General features: G+C 32.5%; 1 protein-coding gene across 6 annotated transcripts in view; it reads left to right on the forward strand.

Moving 5' to 3' along the window:
• LOC125070144 (dual 3',5'-cyclic-AMP and -GMP phosphodiesterase 11) overlaps window positions 1-18,929 on the forward strand; it is a 230,927-nt gene that overhangs the window by 76,084 nt on the left and 135,914 nt on the right. For 4 of the 6 annotated variants that reach the window (XM_047679857.1, XM_047679859.1, XM_047679858.1 and 1 more), the window contains exon 1: window positions 14,210-14,594. The gene's annotated coding sequence lies outside the window, so the exon portion shown is untranslated. Of the gene's footprint in view, window positions 1-13,323; window positions 13,381-14,209; window positions 14,595-18,929 lie in introns of those variants that run through there. The other 2 variants (XM_047679862.1, XM_047679861.1) reach the window with 2 other exon arrangements.

An 18,929-nucleotide genomic window follows, 5' to 3' on the forward strand; every position in this document is an offset into this window, starting at 1 on the left:
CTGTATCACCGAATGCAACTTTGTGCAATAAATATACGGATATTTATTGTGTACATCGATGGATATGTACAAAGTGGAGGGATACTAACTAGTAAACAAATTGGTATTTAGTACTAATATTACTAATTACTTACTTTATCCCTACTAATATTATAAATGCGAAAGGAACCCCTTTCTTTCACCTTTTGACGCTTAAACCGCAGAACCGATTTAGATGATATTTGGTATAGTGTGAGGAAGGATGGACATAGGTCGGTTTATGGGTGTTTTGCGGGAGAAGGTAAAGCCGCGGCTTCAGCTAGTATTTATATGTACAAGTAAACCTATTATATATTTCATTCTTAGGGTTTTCATCAACAGAGAAGTGTCTTTGAACACTGAACTGTGATACAGATTTCCTTTTGATAGTGTATGAGAAAAAAGACGCATTAAACAATACAAAGTTATTTTTATAGCTTCCGAGTATATACTGAGTCAGTTCTACGATACACGGATAACGACGCAAGATCATGGATTTTATGGCGTACAAATATTTAAAAAATCTTAATATTTTTGCCGCTGAGTCATTTTAAGTATGTAGTTGAAATCATACAATTATGAACATGAACAATAATTTCTTTGTAATGTTTTAATATTCGTTTTAAAAGTTTAAATAGATAACTAGAAAAGTTAGTCAAAGGCATTGTTTTCTAAGAATCGCGCTTTTAATAATTAAATTTAAAATAAAAATAAATAATTAAAAATGCGTCAAAATTACGAATAAAAAAAATTAGTCGACAGATATAAAATTTATTTGCTAACATTACTTTTATCCTTTTTTTTCTTTTAAAAATACAATTTTACGAATTCGATAGAAGCGGTCGGCACAAAAAAATCTTTTTTTTTGTTTTAGTATTGGTAGGCAGACAAGCAAAATGAACCTTAACTGTTTCTCGAAACACCAATGAGCCAGTAACCCTGGGAACCGAGATGTTATGTCCCTTGTCGTGACTCCGTGACTGTCTGTAGCCAGATTATCCATTTTTCGCCCTTGATCGCTCGCCCATATTACCGTGAATAATATTTTGAGTCTAGGTTTTCAAATTATATTTTAAGCTAAAATATTAATATTAAAAAATAATCAACCTAAATCTCTATAAATAAAGTGAATGTTATTTAAGTTAATTCACAATTTTCACATTGGAAGTACACCTTCATAGTTTTCAAGATTCGCAGCACATTGCAGATGAAGGAGGAGATTGAAAGAAAGAATTGAATTGACTTGAAAGAAATATTATTTTTTCAGGACCAATGTGTACGAGGGAATTTTAAAGAATATTAAAGGCCTGTTTTCAAGAAATTACTATACTATATTCTATTTTCCTCTCCAGTTAAGCGTGAAGCTTGTATTAGGAGTGGATACGACAAGAGCCCAAGGGGTCGAGATCGGACCTACGATTTTCACATTAACGGGTTGTTTTTAAAAAAATATTTTTGCCGATTCTACCCAGATATGTTGGAATGTTTCTTCCAGAACCAGTGGTAGATTTTAACCATCATTAAGCAAGTGTAGTTGTATTAAATAAAGATTGAGTTTGCTAATTATTCATATGATATATTTGACATAATTTGGTATAATTTATGGGTGAGGGTGCGAATATTTCTTGTAAAAAAGCCAGAAAAGGTTGGCAGCCTCTGCTATAAAATGAACTTCAGGTAATAGGGATAAGACGATATCGATTAGTTGTTTGTTTGTATTACGACAGAGGTCGCTCACCCAATCCTATGCATGACGAATCGAACTCGAACTAAGCCAAAAATATATCCGTGAATGAACGAAAACCGCCAATTCCGAACAATCCTGAAACTACCGTGGAAAATTTCACATCCGGCATTAGTTTGAACATCTTTAAAATGTCATCAAGTCAAAGTGGATCTTATTTCCTTATATCGAACGCTTAGAGTCTCCTGTCGTATATAAGTGCTAGGAATATTACGGGCAATGCAATTCAGATTGGATAAACGACAAGTTGTGAGAGTAGTACTCGTGACACATAATATATTAAATATATCGCCAGATTCACCTGTTTGGTATTCATGACTTCCGTGTTTGTGACTTTTCCGAAAAGTTTACGTTGGAAGACTACAATGTAATATATTATCTTGTTGTTAAGATTCCGTAGTGAAATACGAAACCCAAACATTTCTGTCAACTAGCTGTTGGAGGTTCTATAAATAAGAACTAAAAAATAACGTATGAGCTGAGATGGCCCATTGAACAATTTGTGTTTATAATTAATCTCGTACTCGGTTGTGAAGGAAAACATCGTGACGCAACCCGTATGTGACGTATGTTATTTTGCCTCATGTATAATATTAACCAACCAGATGTCGAGTATAATGATATCAGATCCAAGCCTTAAGTGGAGGTATTTGCCCAGCAGTGAGACATTTCAAATCAAATTATATCAAATTCCTTTATTGAACATAGATGCATTAGACTTCTTTATTAAGTGTCAAATTAACCACTACCATTAAGATTTAAAGTTTTAAAGATGTTACTTTAACAAAAAAAAATCAGAAACCAAGGGCAGAAGTGAAAGGACGAGATTGAAGGAATTAAAAAAAAAATCAACAAATTAGTAAATCCATAAGGTATAAATAAATAAAACATAGTTATGTTTATTAATTAAATTTATTTTTCATATTATTACTATTGATATCTTACCCCCAAGGCGTGCCAAAAAATGTTGTACATAACATATGGTATTTTAAATGTAGTGAGTGTTGTTTTTTGAAAGTCAATTAATATTTATTTAAATATCTTATCTGCCTACTGCTCTAATGTTCAATAACGAATACAAACCCATCTTCGCTCATAATTATTTTAAGGTTTTGGTGGTGGTCCTTATATCCGTAATCCTTTCAGTAGTGATGGTAGTTTTTTAGGCGGACGAGCAAATGGGCCACCTGATGGTAAGTGGTCACCACCTCCCATAGACAATGGCGTTGTAAGAAATATTAACCATTCCTTACATCACCAATGCGTCCCTTGTGCCTGTAGTTACACTGGCTCACTCACCCTTCAAACTAGAAGGCAACAATTCTGAATATTGCTGTTTGGCGGTAGAATATCTGATGAGTGGGCGGTACCTACCCAGACGGGCTTGCACAAAACCCTATGTGTTGGATCGTGTTTATAACCTCAAAGTATTTCTCAATGTATGTGACATATATACCTACTTTTATATAATTGATAAAATTAAAGATGATATATTTAAAAAATCAAATATTACAAAATCTTCTTAATACCTAAATAACTGTGAAAATAGTTTTAATATGTTTATGCATTTATTTTAAGTTTTATTTTACATCAAATTAGTCAGCAGTTTGTGCATGAAACACGCACATTGACCGCATAAATAATTTGGTTACGTGCAATCGGCACGGCTACGGAAATTCACAAATTCGTGGTTGAACTCTTGATCAAACTTAATTCTTGATGATAAATGTTTCTTATTGTCATTGTTTTTAATAACTCCATTATTAATTACAAATATTTTATTTGGTATTTCACTTAATGATACCTTTTTTAAATATATTTTTATGGGAATTTCGGCTGGATTGCGTTTGTTGTGGTCACGAGCTGATTGGAACCTACGCACGTCTTCCAACGTCGAGTGCAACATTTTTCTTACACTATCTCCACTACATTTTAAATTTCTTTTTATTTAACTTTTATTAGGAGCTTACAACTTTACGAGCACGCGCGTCTGGGTAGGAACCACGTACTGATTTTTTTTTTCTTTAATTTGTATAGCTTTATTCTGATTTGAAGAAGTTAGTAAGCAAGTGTAATTAATTACAAACGCAAAATATTGGAACTTTGGTGGCGAAATTGCAGTATATGGAATTATTAATATTTTAGCACAGTTCATGCACAGGGTGGGTTGGTGGTAGTGATCTAACATACATCCATTTGACCGCCTGTTTTCATATATTTACTAAAAGAATAAGTTAATTTATTCTGAACATTTTTTGGTCGTCTTTGCTATAAAAATATATTATGAGTAAATATATCGTAGTTTCTAAATTTTTGTTAAGTACATGAAAGCGCTTTATTCTTACGTGTCTAAAAAGTCTTCCTGGAACGCCTCACGTAACGCTATATTGTGTTAACGTGAGCGCCTGTACGACTGTAAATGTTGTAATTTGGGAAAAAGAGGTCCAATACGACCAATGTATTTTGTATTATATTTTTTTTATTTCCTCTGTAGTTTAATTTGCTTATAATCTTTATTTTAAAATGAGGAGAAAAATGAGGAGTTTTAAATACACATCACTTATGCACCAATTCAGATCGATATTCCTGGAAAAAAATAAGTAAGTACATATTCTATTGAATTATTTCTAGGAACACAGAAGCGTGCAAAATTTCATCCGATTCGATTCAGGAAAACTGGTTAAAATTCAGTTGCAAAATTTGATTGACAATCGAATTAAAATAAATGTATTTTATAATTATATATAGTATTCTTGGTAAACTGTATCAGCTAACGCATGTTTGATTGCTACAAATTCGTAATGAACGTCATCGTTCTCCAAACTGTATAATGTAAGTGCACTATTTAACGTATTTGGTGAACTTATTAAAAATATGATGATATGTTTTAGTGTTAAGTTCATTGTATATTCGAAATATTTGTCCTCCGTTGTATCTGACACACTTAGATGTCTCATGCGTTATCACTGTAATGTGTTGCCAGCGCGGGAATGTTCGTAATTTGCTCGAAACAGCTTGTGCGTTATGGAGTTTAATATGAAAACATATTTCATTTCAAATGATAAAAAATGTATGTAAACATTTCATGCAAATATTTCTGCTTAAAAAAAATCTGCCTTCGAATTATGATGCATGCATTAACGTTGTTTAGTTGTGTTGGTTTTAATACGATTACTTGGGTAGTACTTTAAATAAGTCAAATACGTATTAATATACGTCATATATTATTATATTTTTTAAAATTTACAAATATACGACCTCCAAAGCAAACAATATGTCTGAACCCTGTACCAGACGTTCTGTGGAAGATATTGTCCTAGTTCAAGTAACCTTGGGCTGATTTCCAATTATAACATTTATGTAACAAGAAAATGTATACAATTCATTTAATGGTAACAATGACGTTCCGGGACATCGAAACAAACGACTATAATTTGTTTAAAATATATTGTTTCTAACAAAAACTCCTCTCGAGTGCCTTGTAAACTGAGCTGTCTTGACAGCCGTTATTTATTTCGGTCTTAATTATATCATTTCGTTGCTCTCAGTGCCGAAAATGTGCCTAATTAGCAGATATTAAATTCCCGTCAAATTTGACGTTACAAAACAAAGCGAGCCCAAGTTATTTAATTATTATAATAACAAAGACGAAAAATCTTTGTCTAAAATTTCAGAGGCTTATTTTATCGGAGCTGGTATCATGACTGTCATCTGACCTTTAAATTCATTAGTGATTCTAAGAACAATGTATTGTTTTGTTTTTAATAATATTTACTAGTAGTGTACTTCAATTTCATGATTAATAGCTAAATTTAATAACTAGTGTAACTTATTTATATCGATGTTAAATTGTGCTATCAGATGTTCCCGCTGATATATTTTTATATTACTTCTAAAAGTACCGAATATGCAGATATATGTATATTTGTTTTTATCAAAATAAATACCAAAATTTCTATATTTCAAGTCGGCTTTCATGAGCACTTCTAAATCGTCATATTACAAGATTAAATTAAATGTCAGCTACTTAGTTAATGAAAATAAGGTGTCATAATTATTGAGATAAAATAAATTCTCAGATTTCACTTTGGCACGAATCTGGACATGAATGATAAACGATTTTTCCATTGCCAAAGATTTGGTATTTGTTTTAACCCATTCTTGGCTGGACCCCTGATGCAGATATGGAAAAAAAAAATGTTGCAACGTGACCCGATTCGGCGTTCTAGTTTTAAGTTTTATTGGAGGTATTAATTTAAATGGATATTAAAATGAATGGCCTTTAAAATATTTTTGGATTTACTTTTTTAAAATTGTATAATATAAGGAAGAAAATTTAAATATGATCATTATTTCATATTTGTCATGAATACGGCCAATGTAAATAAATAATTTGAATTCATTTTCACGTGTTCACATTTGACATAGTCGCCGTGCACATGAACATGTGTCACTCATCCTCATAGGAAGATATGAAATCGCTGATGACGCTGATGACGCCGATATATCGATATGGCTGTATGCTTTTTTATTATTTTATTATAATAAACAACGACTTCTTCAGTCTGGGACCTAGACAACACTGCGATGACAATCGTACGCAAACTGTATTGTTAACATGCCTTTTAGTTGCCAACTTTGTGCATGTCAAAATGCACTAGAGCATTAGGAAGAAAGTTTTACGTAATATTAAAAATATTTCCATATTTATATAAGTGTATATTGTGAATTTTTCGAAGAGAACAATTTTATCTTTTGGATGGAATACAAATGCAATGTTATGTTTATAAAGGTAAACATACATTCATATAAAATAGATGGATTAATAAGTAGTTAATCATATACACGTGCAAATATCATCGTAAGAGCAAGCGCAAAGAAAACTTGTGCGTGTTTTTAGGCTAGCCCGTTTGACCGTTTGAAAATGCTTCAATCGTGCAATATGCAGTAATTACTATTGAAAAGTTTGGTTTCTGCTGGCTCCGTTCACTTAAGAGGTCTCGATGATCAGTTCATTTAATTAATATTTTATTTTAATGAAATGAAAATGGGTGCAAGGTTCTCGGCGCTACACTTTTCCAGCTATGCGCCAACCCGTAGAAATACAAAATCGTACTCTGGGGATCCGAGTTGAAAACGTGAAGATTTTACAAAATTAACTTTCAAACACCGAAACTGATATCTGATGCGATTAAGAAATAATTGGACGTAAAATAAAATAAACAATGTTTTATTTATCTGATATAAATATCTTCAAGACGAACACATGAAATGTATACAATAACAAACAGAGTTACCATATTTTATGACGTATTTGGTGAGTTATTATGAATTATTTTCAATGTATATTTAATATTCATAAAGTTAAGAGCGTTTTTACTTGGCGTGTTTTGGCGGCTGTTATGGGTACAATACACTTATGTCACGTAACATAGTTTTAAAGCACTGGTGACTGACTTATATGTATTTGACTCAACTGCCTACTGTCTACAAGAATATAAATACTAGTAAATTATAAATATTTAGAATTAGTTCGTAAGTTCCAATTTGATCCCATTCAAAAAATATAATATGAAAAAAATGCAATTTTCGCAACGCAGCTGTTCTTTACCAGAAAAAGTAATCACACGTAAAACCAGGGCATTTTGTTTTATTTCGTATCTACATCAAAAAAAATAAAAATCAGAAAATTTGTAATAATTTGTTCCTGAATCAACATACATATTTTATAGACTGTATAAATATTAGAAATATTTATTTATATAATAAAATATGTGTTGCTTACGAATAAAAATAAATTATACCAATCTATTTTAAGACATACGCTACCAGGACTGGGCTAACGCATCAGCGTCTCGTGATGTAAATACCAGCGCATTCAGAAAGGAATATAACTCTGCCTCTAGGTCCTTCAAAAACGTGATTGCTAAGGCGAAGACGGAGTACATTGGCAGAATTGGCGAGAGACTGGTGTGCCTCCCTTCAGGAATACGTGCGTTCTGGTCTCTCGCCAAGGCTATCTTAGGGAATTTCTGTCAGCCTTCCTTACCATCTCTGCACAAGGACGGTGAGTCATTGGCCAATACAGCGAAGGAGAAAGCTGATCTTTTAGGCTCTCTCTTCGCGGCAAACTCGACTCTGGATGACCGAGGAAAGTCACCACCAATAATCCCGCGGTGTGATACCACGATGCCGGAGGTTAAATTCCGGCAAAGTGCAGTTCGTAAAGCACTTCTTTCCTTGGATATACATAAGTCGAGTGGACCCGATGGCATCCCTCCAATCGTGCTACGGACTTGTGCTCCCGAGTTGGCGCCGGTCTTAACGCGTCTTTTCCGGCAATCCTATGCATTCGGCGTCGTCCCGAACTCCGGGAAGACTGCTTTGGTGCATCCGATCCCTAAAAAGGGCAACCGCTCAGACCCGTCCAATTATAGGCCTATAGCCATCACCTCCTTGTTCTCCAAAATAATGGAGTCCATTATAAACTGCCAGCTCCTGCGTTACCTAGAGGAGTACCAGTTGATTAGCGACCGCCAGTACGGTTTCCGTCGGGGTCGCTCAGCCGGTGATCTTCTAGTTTACCTTACTCAAAGATGGGCGGAAGCAGTTGAGAGCAAGGAGGCGGAGGCGTTAGCAGCCAGTCTGGATATAGCGAAGGCCTTCGATCGCGTATGGCACAAAGCGCTTCTTTCGAAGCTTCCTTCCTATGGGCTTCCCAGGAAATTATGCAATTGGATTAAGAGTTTTTTGGCAGATCGGAGCATCAAGGTCGTTGTCGACGGTGCATGCTTTGACTTCAAATTCGTCAATGCTGGTGTTCCACAAGGCTGCGTTCTATCACCCACTCTGTTTCTTCTGCATATCAATGACTTGTTGCAAATCAGTAATATTCACTTCTATGCAGACGACAGCACCGTAGACACCTCATACACCGGCCGTGCTAATATTTCTCGGGAAAACGTCGAAGAAAACCGGAACAAACTTGTGTCTGAAATCGAGTCTTCGTTAAACAAAGTCTCGAACTGGGGTCGGCTAAAACTAGTCTATTTCAACCCCAAAAAGACGCAAGTTTGCGCGTTAACTGCTAAAAAAAACACCATTTGTCGTATCTCCACGATTCGAGAACATTCAGTTAGCCGTTAGCGTTTATCGGAATACTTGGCTTCGATGTTTCGAGCCTTGTTCACTTCCGCGGTCGATTGGAAGGCAAAGCCAAATTGGCATCAAAAAAGCTCGGTGTGCTCAGCAAGGCAAGACGTTCCATCATCAGACGTTTTACGTCGGTCCATCGTCTAAGACTATACAAGGCGCAAATTCGGCCTCACATGGAATACTGCTCTCACGTCTTGGCGGGTGCTCCCCAGTACCAGCTCCTTCCATTTGACCGTATCCAACGTAGAGCGGCCCGAATTATCGACGATCAAGCCCTTTCCGATCTGCTTGATCCTTTGGCTTTGTGTAGAGATGTTGGATCGCTCTGCATCTTCTACAGAATTTATCACGGGGAATGTTCCGAGGAATCGTTCGGATTAATTCCGGCTGCTGAATTTCACCTTCGGACATCTCGTCAAAATTCTAAATTTCACCCACACCACTTAGATGTCCGTAAATCCACAACAGCGCGGTTTTTAAGGTATTTTTTGAAAAGAGCGTACTCTGTCCTGAAAGGCCGGCAACGCACCTGCAAGCCCCCCGGTGTTGCAGATGTCCATGGGCGGTGGTAGTCACTTTCCATCAGGTGAGCCTCTTGCTCGTTTGCCACCTTTGACATAAAAAAAGTCATAAAGTAAAGGATATAAAGAGTATTTAATCGATAAGTATTTTAATCAGCCTTATGTAATACATACAAGCATTTAATTTTATTGAAATAACGACGACGGGGAAAGTAAATGTTGAAAATAAAAGTGAATTAAAGGATTCGAAAGCTCAAGATAAAATGGATATAAATAAAAAAAACAACCTTATATCATACATCATATAATTACGATATATTTTATGGTAAATATCATTCACATATTTAAAACACAAATTTAATGTTGTTGAAATTTAAATTTTTACATTCTTTTTTCGTTGTTTTATTTATTTTGATTTTTCTTTTCTTTTTTGGGTCAATGTGAATACTGCCACGATTCTACCATTAAAACAAATTTTATTTATAAGTTATATGTATTGCTCATTGTAAAGTGAACTGTAAGGTTCTTTACGAGTAATAAAGTTCTTTAACCTGAAAAACTAAATGATATACTATATTTATCAATGAGGAGACGATTTTGTTTATAATGCTGCTGACTTTAAAATATACTAAAGCAATAAATATGTATACTTATATAGGAAGAACCTATGCGTTTCGAAAGAGGTTTAATTTATAATATTAATTATATAAATATATAAATTTCACAGTTTCATTATTAAGTACTGTTTAGCTTAAGAATACACGTTAAATGTATTTATATTTCGTGTTGATTGTTTTTGAAGTCTCATTGAGATGGAGAACTGCAATTATATTGCTGTTTTCCATGAAAGGCAAATTAAGCCAATTATAAACACAATGGAATGATAGCTATATACATATATAAACTATAATAATGTTCATTGATATAAGTCATTACTTATCCATCGGTAAATCCTATTGCATTACAATACATGAACGACTTCGGGCAAAATTTACCACTTCAGTTAGCACGAACATTAATGCTTAGTATGCGTTGTTAAAAAAAATTACATTTAAAAATAATGAAAACCAGACGGTCCCCTACTCCTTACATCCAAAAATGTTCTGACAATTGTAAAATACTTTCCATAACATGTACCCTGAAATCATTACAATCCTTTTTGAGTAGTCGTGTAATAGATACCATATCTTATACATATTTCCCCTTAAATATTTCGAAACTTGCTCAAACCAAACGTCTTAAAATTTAATGAAATAGCTGAGGTTAGGTAAAAAGAGCAATAAAAAAATATGTGCTTTGTTTAACAAAAACAGAGATAATAGATTTGTTGCGTACTAATATTACCTATTCTGCTGTGCGATCAGAAGTGAGCATGTAGGTTATTTTTTACTTTACAAAAAACTTGATTTTTTATTTGCACTTAAATCATACCCTTAAAATAAGATCTTTGGAATTGTCGTCAATGGAATTTTCAAACATTAAACACTTGTCCGGACGCTTTAGTTTTAACCCAAACATATACATTTTCAGTGATATTGATACAAACAAATAATAAAAAGTATTCCAAGTAATCTCTTCGCCTTCCACAAGCTAATAGATATTTCTTAAACGCCCACGACTTTTTATTAGTTTTTATGTAATCTAACGTACTTCTTACTGTTTGTATTAACGCAACTGAATTTTATTTGTATTGGAACATAATCTTGAAAAGACCGAAAAAAGAAGAAGTTTTTTAAACAGAGTTTATTTATTACTTTTAATATATTTTAAAAATATTAACTTATGTATTTGTACACAATATGTATTGCGAGTATATGATAATGAATTAAAATCTATTTGTATAAATTTGAGAATGATTGTTCACCATTGTGTTGAATTTTTTTATTATTCCATTTAGGCTATTTTATTAATGTGAAAATATCACAAAATTTTACATCATTTTCTTTTTAGTTTTATTTCATTTATCGACGGGAGTTTCTTAATTCTTTCCTCGAGGGAGACCAGGTTATGTGGGATTATACTGTTTGAAATCTCTTTCGTGGCGAACCTCTGTACATTTTGTGACGCTCAGGGAGCTTCTCTTAGAACATGCGGAACCACATCCCGGAAGGCTCTGTAGTTTGCCCGCGGGACGTAAAAAGCACTTACAGTGACTGGAAGTCTTTTAAATTTATTTCTACCCCTTAACCACTTACGCTTTCTGCCGTATTATGATATATATTAGTAGGTATATGTTATCATTTTATAGTGGTTTTTAATTCTATACTAGTATTACGAAGCGGTAAAATTTGTTTATTTGTACTTCCAGTGTAATTTCTGAAACTAGAGATCCAATAAAAAAAAAACTCTGGCAGGAAGCTACATTATGTCTGAGTGCCATAGAATGTATTAAATTATATATATTTATATTAGATATAATTCCGTATTAATAAACTGCACGCGAGCGCAGCCCGGGCCTATCGCTAGTTCGGCTGAAGTATATTTTAAAACTATTAGGCTGTTTACTAATATACTGAGAGGCCAACGCGGTCTCCGGGATGTTTTATCAAAACAGGAATTATGTTTCTGCTTCAGTAGTACATACCTATATGTATGTACACAATGTATGTATGATTAATCTGTGCCCTCTTGGCACAAATAAAAGCCAGAATAAAAAAAAAAGAAAAATCGATGGAAAATATATTGACTTCGAATTCATTTTCATCAACTCCTGCAGACATAAGATATTTTATAAGTATATTTCACCTTATGTACGGTTTTTACACGCTTTAATGTGCCATATGCCATATTTGTTTACGTCAAATCTTGCAAACTGAATTAAAACGACTTCTTCTTAATCTACGGATCTCAAATTTAACATGTTGATTTAGTTTTAGATGACAATGCATTTTAAGGTAAAGCATGATGTGAGTCTATGCAAAGGATTGACTCCAGATAAAACTCAATTCATCGATCAACCGCATAGAAACGAAATTTTGAATACTATTTTATCATTGCTTATAAATGTTTAAAGAAAAGTAGCAATTAATGCCGTGCATTGTCTTGTATTATCTAAATGAATAATTGCCAATGGTGCAGAATCATCACTCGGGAAGCATGACTGTTCAAATTTACTCCTCGCGAGTCTAGTAAGCGCTACCATCACGGTTTAGTCGTCGTCCCACCACGTCAACAACGTCAACAATTATTAAATTGATTAATACAGGCGTGCTATTCTAAACACGATAATATAAAAATGAGTAGTTTCGAGTCTTGCTGGTTCTTGTCGTCAGAACACCATTTCCAACAAGCGTTAGCTTTATACATTTTTTTTAAGGTTATAAGACTTTTTAAATTTTGAAGAAACTTCCTTAATGGATCATTTAAGGAGGTCACATTTTACACTTCGTATTATTTATATAATGTACGTACGTTATTTTCTAATCCTTTCCATTTCACAAAGAGCGATGACATTTAGGTTTATTGAACCTTTCGTGGAAAAGTTTCGCGGGTAGGATTATTGAGTTATACAATTGTGATTACATATAATACACACATGTACATTTATTAAAAAATATACATGTAAAATTTTATTATAAATATATTTTTATTATACATGTATTCATTCGCGCACATACAAATTTAACTAAGCCCTTTTTCCTACATTTACTTGGTTCGATTCACATATCTAATATATTTCTTTAACGATTATTTTAAGTGTTGATAAAACAAATACAATATTATTATTATTATAACTTGTCATTCTTTTATTTTTGTCATTGTTGTGGAGTTTTTTTTTTTAATTTTAATTTAATTATAAGTATTTTTTCAATTTATGAAGTTTATATTGAGACATTAAAATTATTTGTTTATTTTAATATTTTTATCATATACATTGTCCGATAGTATTTTTCATTTCAGGTAATTTCCATGCAGTAAGAAAATTAGACGGGTTTCACGCATGTGAGTATTTTTTGTTTTATATTTTTACATTTATTTTATGTATGATTTTATTATCTTAGTTTTTATTTGTAAACTTTTCCTACTAGTACAACTATAAAACATTTTATTTTATGGGGCAGATGTTATTTTATATCCGCAATCGTGTAATGAATTCATCAAAATTCGTATTTTGACGTGTTTTTGTTTATACAGTATTTTAAAAAAGCTTAGTGTGATTTTTAAATTTTATTTAAAAATAAAATTTGTAAATTTTTAACACAATTGAAATAAATGTTTTCCTTTTGTAGGTATATTTTTGATTTTCTTTTTTATATGTATTTATAGGTATTTTTAGTAAACATTAGCCTTTCACTACAAGCCTTTACGCGAGCATTCAGAACATATGGTTAAATTAAATTAATCAAACAACATAAAAAAACAAGAGTTTTGGTAAGTCTCAAAACAAAGAGGAAAAATAAATAATACAATATCAACCTGACATCCGACCGAGGAAGTTAATAGGTGTCATCTCTAGTTCTCTTAAGTCGTCTCTACATTACATGTTATTTCTCGCGATTTATTACAATAGTTCTGATAACAACAGCTGCTATCTGCAGCGTGTCCGTGTCGAACACAAGTTCGAGTCGGCAGCAGGAAAGCGGGGATATGTTTATAGTGCAGTTGCATAGTGGTGTTGTGTTTTTAAGCTGTTTATCAGTTTCGGGTTGTGCGTGTGTGGCGTGTTGAATTGTGGGCAAGATCTCTGTGTGCGAGCGGTCGGTGTGTGCGCGCGTAAGTTTGTGTGGGTGTTCCTCAGTGACGCGAGGTGCGGAGCGGTCGGAGGCGCCAGTCGAGTTTGGAGCGTTGCGGGGCTGCCGCGCTGTCGTCGCGTTGAGCCCTGTCTCACGATCATAACTTTGTGTACTGGAAACTTTTAAACGCAATTTTTGCAAGGATCCGTTGTCCGCGCGTACATAATTGCTGTTCTAGTCGTACCCTGTACCCTGTACCCAGTGTTCAGACGTTTCTATATGCACTGTCGCGCGTGTTTCAGAATCCGTCGGTCTATTTTTGAATATTCACTAAACGCTTCACTGCGAAGTTTTCGAAACGCAGCCCGCTAGCCGGGTTAACGGCCGCTGTGTGCAGCGCCTGCACCACATCTCTTGTGTTTTTGTTGACGAATAACATTTGTGTTGTTAACTTCATCTGTGAGGATCCGTGACACGTTATCTGTAAGTATGACCCCAGTCGATTAACGATACTAGCCGTATAAACTTGTACGTTGATAAGTCTCAATTTGTCACCTGTTGATTATCCCATGCTAAAAGTTTATTACAAAACATTTACTTGTAAAAGTACCAACGCATATCAACGTTATATCGATAACTATTGCAAGCATGTGAGTGCGAGAACATAATGTTACGTGTGCTGATATATTTGTATGTATGTAGTTGTATGTATAAATGAGTGTAGGTATATTCCTCTGTGTTCTATTGTAAATTTATTATATACCTGCGCAAGTATTTTACAACTTTAAGTCGTAAAATAGGATCGTAAATGTTACTCAATATCCAAGTCGGTTAACGCAATAGAAATCTAAGTTTTCAAAATATAAGTGGGATATTAACAAAACTACGAAATATTTATTTAATTGTTGGTGTCGAAAGCAAAGTTGTCAAAATAAGAATAATATTTAAGAAGATTGGACATAGCTACTTACTAAACTTATTTTAGTATTCAATAACGTTTAAAATTTATTTACAAAATAATTATAAAATCAATAAAAGTGTCAGAATAATTAGTTACCGATTAAAAGGTTTTCTTGAATATGATTGCTACCGTATCAAATTCAACTAAATATTTTCTTATATGAAAAATCAATAAGTATTTTGACAAATGATATTTTTTAATAAGCTTAGACTTGCTGTAATTACATTCACACCTAAAAAACTATACTCTGAAGTAAATCCCTAATGCTAGTTTTGTTTTTGTTAATAAAATCAATTAATCATATAAATTCATTGTTTGATTAAAGTTCGTATCCAATTTAAGAGGTACTTATTAATAAATGTATCTTTTATATTATGTTACTAGTTCTTCCTTATCCCTGTTACCCTTAACTATTAATTGTTTGCGCTAAAATTCACGCTCCGGTGCAAAAAGTGACATAAAATGTCTATTATATTTAAATATTATTTTTTTAGTTAATAAGTTAAATATGTATTTAAGAAACGGTTTGGATAAAATGATACCTATTATGATTGTGAGATAGTTTTTTTTTTCTCTGAAACTAAAAACGCAATTCTAAAAAATTTTCACTCGTATAAAGATACATTATTTCTGAGTGCTACAGCGTATAATTTTATATTTATATTACTTATATGATTTTCTTTATTAACAAATTGCACCCGTGAGACGAAGTGATTCTAAAAAACAAATTAGCGTTATTTTTTATCTCTTGATAAAATTAATGAAATATGAAAATACATATGTAAGTTTATATCAATTAGAACATCTAATCAAACCCTTAATATCAGTATGAAGGATCTATCAAAATTGTCAACTTCTTATTTACGTTCAAGTTCTCTGACGATAATATCTAGGGCTTAACATTTTAAAGTCCCAATCCTTAAAAAAATTGTAATCATGAAGATCACTGCAATTTAATTTCGTTTCAAATGTAAATGCAATTACTATATTTAATTTGAAAACAAACGTTTTATAAAATAAATTAATACATTAATCTTAAACAATAAATTTTTTCATTAGATTACAGTATTTCTGTTTCGTTATTTTATACGTCAAATGAAATTAACGAGAACACGATGCAGAGGTTAAAAACTCGATAATATGAACATATTTTCTGCCTGTCTATCATACACTGTACCTGCCTCATACATCAGGCGGAATAATTTGGATGGATGGTAATAAAATGCGCCACGATCCGAAGCTAGGATGACATGTAGGATATGCAAATGAATGTTTTCCAGTAATAAAAATAAAACAATACTTTCCAGTAATAATAATAAAACGTTATTTTAAATGTTAAGTGGTCACCACCGGCCGTAGACTTTGGCGTTGTTAGAAATATTAACCATCCCTAACTTCGCCAATGCGCCACCAAACTTGGGAACTAGGATGTCATGTCCCTTGTGCTTGTGACCACCAAGTAATAATATTTAAATCAAAATATTTAAATCTTTAATTTTTCAAGTATCATTATAATTCCAGCTCCCGATCGGATAAGATAATATGTCTCCCAGGATTTAATTAAAACCGTATATCACGCTTTTTTCTTTCAATAAATAATATTTGCGTTAATGTATAAATTATGACCTCGTAAAAATTAAGTACTTACTTGTTTCCACTGCTCACTTCCCTGATCATCTTCAAGATTCATCTGAATCGGAATGAGCCAGTGAACACTTAAGATCGCGGTTCATGCCTGGCATGCCAGAGTTTATTTAGATTGTTTTTATAATTCACAACGATCTCTGGTATTCAATTCGACATAATGCCACTTAATCGATACATTATTAACAGAAAAGACGTTCTTAACTAGGTATGGAATTTACAGATATTTTTATTTGACTCGATAATAAAATCTGGAAGAATTTATACGAAAAACATATAAATATCATTAATATAATATATGATTACAAGTAAATAAAGAGTTATGTAGATCATATCTCTAAGGTCAGACTGGTCAGGATGTATAATATAATATATAACTTTTCGTATGAATGAATTATCATTTAATTAATATATTATTTAGTGAGTTGTGAATCCAATGCTTTTTACGTTTCAAAAAAATTAGTGAAAAAAGTTAAAATTTTGTATAAATTTTAATAAACGTGATGATATTTGGTATATCCATATATTGTATATTAACCTCCCAATGCTGGATTAAGGCCTCCTCTTCTCCTGTTTTGAAGCTTGCGAACAAGCTCCTGTGCACTATGTCAAATGTTCTTCCGATAAACGTAGGGTTTATCACGATGTTTTCTTTTACCGCCGAGTACGAGATGAATTCTAAGCACAAATTTACCACATGAAAATTACATGTTCAGGTTACCCAGACTGGATCAGACAGACAACCAGACAGATCATTGCGATTCGTCTTCATTTATTGTTATAAGCCATTATCCGATACAAGTCACGCGTATATTGTGCGCTGATGATACCCAGAAACCTTCGCGCACGTGTCAATAACTGTACAAAGTTTCAAATCAATCAATGAATGAATGTTATATGAATTCATATGGGACATACAATCATTCATTTTTATATATTATAGATAAGAAAGTTTTTCTATTTGTTTGTTTGTCCTGCTTTCACATATCAAAGTCTAAACTGTTATCGAAAGATATATGAACAGTTTAATTATACTAATCTTCGAATTAATAAAACTGCGTCGAATTCCTTTTATTTACATAATATACAAACTAATTCACTTTCGTATTTAAAATATTAGTTAGGATACGGGACGGCTCGAAAAAAAAACCGTAATTTTACCAAAACTTCCTTTAAAGGATAAGGAACACACTTATCCTGGAATTATACTGATAAATTTATGATCAATATTTGTTAAAACATTTAAATAAATACCGTTATCTTATTATTTATCGTTTATATTTTCATAATCTCTGAATATTTTAATGATTGATACTTTAAAATTTATTATTAATTTATTGCAATCAAATTAAAATATTCATGAAAATATTATGTGTATGAATAAATTTATAAGCCAATGGCACACGTTAATGCAATTATTTGTAACATCTATATTAATACATGAAGAGATGGTTTTTTTTCTTTAATGTTTTACTGATAAAACGACTAAGTCATATACAAAAAAACAATTAAACAGAAAGATGTAGGCGTTTCACAGATTCCTTTTTTAAATCTAGACTATTGACGTGACAAACGTGAATTTCATGTTCTTTTTTAATAAGGATTACGATCAGAACTCATATAAATTTGCTTAAATAAAATATATAATATATATCCATTCGAGGATGCGATACATACAAGTGAACAGTTAGATCTCACTATTAAACATATCTGCGTATACAAATGCTATGTATCTATACGCTCAGCGACAACGTTCTCATCGATTCAACTCGAATCGATTCATAAGCATCGATATATTTACACATCAATAAGACCTAATGATGGTACAAATCGTAAATTCTTGTGTAATCAGTATTATTGTCGCTGAATACTCAAGATTTCAGAAAATGGAACTAATCATTCGGTATTCATTGGAAACGAAAATAGAATAGTGGATTAAGATGTCAAGAGGAGTCCTAGTGTTATATTTTTGCACTTATATATGTATAGGTGTAAATTTAAATGTATAAAATAATTATTTCTAATGTCATAGAACTAGATAGATTTTACGTTTTTTTCAAAGAAAAATAGATGGAAATTAAATCCGACGATTTAATCGCCAATAATATTAAAATGTTCACGAAAGCGAACTATAAATTGTATAACAAACCTTACTCTAGGTCAACGTATGTAATATTAAGGAATAAACGAAATTTTTTTTAAAGCAATTTTTT

Source organism: Vanessa atalanta, chromosome 16 (genome assembly GCF_905147765.1).
Source record: "Vanessa atalanta chromosome 16, ilVanAtal1.2, whole genome shotgun sequence".
Lineage (NCBI taxonomy): Eukaryota > Metazoa > Arthropoda > Insecta > Lepidoptera > Nymphalidae > Vanessa > Vanessa atalanta.